This window comes from Electrophorus electricus, chromosome 9 (assembly GCF_041902795.1).
Source record: "Electrophorus electricus isolate QZ-2024a chromosome 9, ASM4190279v1, whole genome shotgun sequence".
Lineage (NCBI taxonomy): Eukaryota > Metazoa > Chordata > Actinopteri > Gymnotiformes > Gymnotidae > Electrophorus > Electrophorus electricus.
Window position 1 is genome coordinate 19841137 of NC_137505.1, and position 6296 is coordinate 19847432.

Genomic DNA, 6296 nt, shown 5'->3' on the forward strand with positions numbered 1-6296 from the left:
TAACAGAACCAAATTATGATGCTATAAGAGATACTAACACTATGACACTTGAAGAAGAATCAGGCCTGGTCCGTTAATTGTTTATTACCACTTGTTTTCATTGCTCAGCAACGTACACATAATAAAGGGGAGCATTATGATTACTTGATATCAGAGTAATTTACCAGGTATAAGTGATGCATTGGAGTGGGGGTGGGTGAACTGGTAGGTTAACGTATCTTCAACTGCTAAATTATGGAATGCTGTAATAAAGGAGATGAAATATAGAGACCAGTCTTCTCTATGCAGATGCATTATGCATGGTAATATCTCCCTCAAGTACCCTTCTACATCTCTATTAATTACTGAATTAGGGGAATATGAATAAAGCATGTAGGGAACAGCACAGAAGTGAAAAAAGATAGTAAGAAAGAGACAGAGAAAGAGAGAGAGAGAGAGAGAGAGAGAGAGAGAGAGAGAGAGAGCAAGAGAGAGAATGTGTAGCATTAATTGTATTACTGATGCACCATACCCCATGATTTGATTTCTTAATGTCACATTGTAATTCCTTTGAAAGTCCATATAGAGCTAAACAAGCAAATTAATTTTTATTAAAACTATATAGGTATTATATAACGGTATTTTTTCTGTGACATAGGAAGTAGGTCACTCATGTTGTCTGTAGTTTTAAGCTAAATAAATTACTCAGTGCTAATATGTCCAAAGGGTGTGTGACAGAGTATATGTTAGCTAAAAACATGTCTCTTTAAATATCTACATTTCTAACTGGGTAACGGTAGGCAGTAGTGGGCTTTAGTAGAGGAAAACTGGGATATAAACACACATTCACACACAGGCACAAGTATGCACTTACACATCCACATGTATGCACATACGCACACACACACACAGGACTAAAGGGTAATGGGCGTTTACAGTAAGTGTAAGCCTTTTCGCTTGCTCTTGAAGAAAAAACTTGACATCTAATTTCCTGGTGATGTTTAGAGTGAAAATAAAGTGTGATATTTGTTAGCATGGATATTTTGATCAAACTTCTACCCCGAAGACAAAGACCTACCCTGAACTATAAAGAGATCATCACATTAAACCATGATGCCTTCAGCTTCAAAGAGCTTAATTTCTTCATAAGCTCTTAGTTCAGCCTTGAAAATAAATCTCAGAAACAGTTTATTCTAATAAATAGATGCACATAATGGTTATATAAGACTATCTAAAATATTACTTGCTAGGATAACAAAACTTAATGCACACCTCTAGGTGTTATGCAAGAAAGTCTGTCACAATAGGTACTATGCTTAATAAAACGAATCAGTTGATGTAAGAAACGTGGAATAAAAACACTACACCTTGTTTTTTTCTCAGAACTTATCTTCTGTATAGGTAATACAACAGAAAATGCATTTAATAGCATATTTTTTATCAGAGAGGTTTTTTAATCTTTTTCTGCAGAGGTAGAGGACTGTACAGTGCTTATAAGAAAACATCTGCAGCTCTTGCTTTTAAGGCTTTATCTAGAAAACTGAAATTGAGACTATTGTGCCAGTAACAGCATTTCCATCTGATCCAGTTTTGTGTGTGTGTGTGTGTGTGTGTGTGTGTGTGTGTGTGTGTGTGTGTGTGTGTGTGTGTGTGTGTGTGAGACAGAGAGAAAGGTTTTCAGGTTTGAGAAGAAGCAGCAAAAGAAGAAGACATCGAGGTAATGCTGGCTAAAGTATAAAGTGATATGAGGTGTACTTTGTAACATTCAACAAATACTCTACCTTAAAGGAGAGCTGATATGGAACCTGAGCTATCCTGAATACATCATATGCATCAATCTCTCACACCCAATATAAGAGCTGGATTCAACTCAGGCTATGAACTGAAATATGTTCACGAACTCCTGCTTATAATAGTGTGCTAATACCTCCAGTATGAATATGACTGAATGCTTGCATTTCAGTGGATCAGAAAATATGAACTGAAAGCATTGGCCATAGTGTGTCATATCGCTTTATGAAAACTCAGTGGTTTTCATTATACCTTCTTGGAAGTGGTTTTAATGAGACAATGACTGACTCCATCTGTGGACTATCTCAATTCAAGTGGAATGAGGTGTGTGTCGCCAAGGGCTCCCTGCTGTGTGATACAGGCGCCCATGTGTTCCTCAGTGGTAACTGGCAGAGACTCCATCCAGAGGCTCGACAGTGGATGTGAGGCAGAGGGGAGGCCAAACATCTCATGAACATAATACACCTCTTGATCTATCAGTATTCCATCATGGGGTTCCTTGGGAGGTGATTTGATTAATGGATTAATGTGCTGCCAACTGGTCTGATTTCAGTTGGCGAGTTGCTGTTTTGGGGAGGAATATTTCAAATAAGAATCTATTATTTCTATTATTGAGTCAAGAGGCTTGACTGAAGTCCCACACAGACTGACATGGAACATTTACTCCAATATTTACCAAATGCTTCTCTCTGTTGCTAGATATGCTGTTCTGAAAACCATGTTTCATCACTTTTTCTTTTTTTTTTGCATTTGTTTGGGGCAAATTACAAAATGTTACAGAACGTGTCAACACAAACTGTAAATGCAATCTGTGAAGAGGACTGCTAATCTTTCAAAGATAGTATAATATAGTACAGGCTATTCCAATCCAATCTGCTAGGGTCCCAGTACCCCCTTAGTTAAGTAGTCAGGGGTTCTGCAGCCCATAATTACCTTGTTCAGGTGTGTACAGTGCTGAAACAGGAAGAAAAAAAAAAAAAGCCTGGCTTGTCTGGAGGTACCCAATGACAGAAATGGTAACCTCTGGTATATAAAATGATCTTGTCTCTATTATGTATTGACACTTTTAATACAGGTTTTTAATTACATAACAGCTTTTCTGTCTTTGTCATTTTGTCTTCATGTTACTTTACTCCTCAGTTTTCATCTGTTATTTAAAATGGTTAAGCAATGTCAATGTCATAAAAATGCATGAAGGGTGAATCAAACGTTTTCACTGGAGAATTAATAAAATAAAATAATAAAATGGAAATGCATTTGTGTGCAGTCCTTGCCTTTCTAAGACACTGTAAACTGACTTTTTAAAAAAAAGTCAAATACCACAGTGATCTCATATATATATATATATATATATATATATATATATATATATATATATATATATATATATATATATATATATATATATATTTGACCCATAAGGTGCAGTGAGAGTATAAATATCTATATACATAATGGGAGAATAAAAAGTATTGACGATAGTAACTTTACACTAGGATATTGGTAACATTACTGTAGGAGTTTGGGCTAGCAAGCTTGTAGTCCCCTGATACTACAATTCATTTGTGGAATTTTAAGGTGAAGAACTCAAAGCCTGCATAATGCCTACAGAAGGAGAAAGCTGAATTTATAGTGTACAGTCTTCCATGTTGGAGCCATCCTGGGACCTACACAAACATTCCATATTGCACTTTAGGAATCCCATTGAGAGAGCAGAAATAAGGCCTTCTACTAACCATCTCTCAACTCAGATCTCATCACTGGATAATGGAGTCTGAGAGTAGGCATTGAAATCTAAAAGTAATTGGTTAAAGTGCAGAATTCAACTTTAATTCAATTTCTGGGGCCCATAAGTAACTGAACAGTTAGCTGCTTAGTTGTTTCTTGGCCAGATGTTTGTCATTGCATCATTAGTTAATACACAAGAGAGTGACCCAAAAGACAAGTGTCTGGGTTTTGCATCGGGAGAGTATTGTTGCTGTCTCTCAGCATGAGGACCAAAGACATGCCAATGCTAATAAATCAGGCCTTCATGAGGGTAAGACATTTTAATAAACAAGTCACAGCCAAAATAGAGATATGGCCAAAATTAGCTGGTGTATTAAACAAGCAAGAATGCACTGATGGTCAGTGACAAACAACCTGACCAACCATGGAAGACCATAGTAATGAGTGACTATAAATTCCCACCTGTCATCAAGAAAAACAATGCTGAGGAGATCAAGACCGCTTTCCAGGATGTAGTCATAACTTCACGAACCAGCACAGCCTCGACAGTAGATCACTAGATACAAAACACTGGTACAAAAAGACAATTATATAAAAACAACATCTAAAACGGTTCTAGGATACACTCTTAATGATAGATGAAATGAGAATGGAATAAGGAAAGAGTGGACAAAAGAAAAATGTTCATAAATTCAAAGAATACCTTTGCATATGGGTATGTATGGCTTCTAGTCAAACATGGCTCACTCTAATGATGACAGGACTGCCCATGGCTACAGCAGCATCACTTCTGATGGGAACACCTTAACTACTCAGACCCGACCCAACGTCTCAAGACACAGCAGACATCCCTTTTCCCTGCAACAGGACATTGACCCAGATCTCAGAAAGAAATTAACTACTGAGATTTCTTTCTGGACTGAACAGTCAAATATTTTTGACTTTTGGCAAAGTAAGACCAACCTAAACTCTGCTAAGCAAGTTTTTCACTTACTAAAGATAATAGTGAACACAAAGAGCCCACAAAACTAGAAAATGAAAATGGATGAATTACATGTCTGGCCCAGCATCGCTAGGAAAGAGCTGGTGATTGCTATGAGGCACACATTCCAGGCAGTCATCAGCTTTGTGGTTTTTTAAAACACATTCTAAGCATCATCAATTTCTCAACCATTATGTTAGAAATAGTAAAAAAAAAAAGTATGTTACATTTCCATTTCCATTAATGGCATTTAGCAGACACACTTATCCGGAGCGACAAAAGTGTTTTGTTTTCTGTTGAAAAAAGTATCTTTAGCTAGTACAGATTGGTTAGTCTAAAAATACTGTTAACTCGAGATACTGCCAGAACCTAGATACAATACTGATACACTGAGATATACTATCATATAATGCAATGCTACAGAATGCAAGACAATTTGAGTGAAATTAATATGCATTCATGCAAAAACAAGACAAATATAAAATGCAAATATAAAATATTCATATAAGTGCATGATTAGATTACAATCAAGTGCTTTTTAAAAATGAATCGGTGTTTGAAGACAATGAGACTTCTGACTCTTCTGTTCAAACAGCCAGTGGAGGTTCATTCCACTTACTGGGTAACAGAACAGGCGAATGTCTTCCATGGACCTTGAAGGATGCTGTGTCAAGTTTTGCTCTACTGGAAGCTCAAAGGGCTCGAGTTATGGATCAGGTTTTGACCACTAATGCTGATGTAACTTTTAAAAATCTGTCACTATCCAATCAATTTTGTACTGCATAGTACTTTCTTTAAACCATTGCTAAAATACATCAGGTCTCTAAAGTACAATTCTTTTTCCTTAATTATATCTAATAAAATGAGTGCAAAACTAGATCAGCAGAGTTGCACCAGCCATTCTGAAAATTCAGTCGCGAATTGTCTCAGCCTGTTTCTCAAAAATGGTCAGATGCAGCATCTCCCGCTCTATCAATTCAGAACACCCAGTCTCCCAAGGGTCACAATCTCTGTCTGAACTTCCCCATGTCCTTACTGTAGCTGCACAGAGTGACTCTTACAACCCTGCATCAGTTAGCTGTTACCAGGCAACAGCTTACAATGTGTCATCCTAAGCTATACGTTGAAAAAAAAACCCACAACACTGATTGAGTACAACGTAGTTTTAATTCAGAGTTTTCTAATCCTGGGGCTCGAGTGTCTGTAATACTACCCATTTGACAACCCTAACAACATTCACCTACTTGGGTAAATCATCACGCTGTATTTGAGCAGAATCAGGTGAGCTAGAGATGCAAAACAGCAAAGTGGACAGTACCGGAGTACTCAATAGACAGAACGTGTATACCATACAACTGTTAAGATGTGGGAATATGTGCACATCATAAAGGATATCACTGCTTGCTCTAACCTATCAACAATACACTACTAAAATCCTCTGGCTGGTGTATATCACCCCACAAACCCAATCATTTAGGTGCCTAATCCTTTGTCCAGACTGAAGATGGATGATTCTGAGACTGGATCTCATTTGACCTCTTTTACAGTGCTACAGATGTCACAAACCCAAAGGCTTACTTAAGTAAATAATTCAACTTTAAATATCTAGAAGACTGAAGCATACTAATGGTTGGTATGGTGCATGTACGTTTATTATTACAGGCCCTAAAACATCAGCTCATGACCAACCATCACTCCTCTTGCATCTCAATCAACGCTTCACTGGGGGAGCAAGAAGGAGACTGGCTCCTAGCACCTCTGATGCACTGGAATCAAGGACCTTTCATTTCCAGTTAGCTAGATACAATGGCTGCAG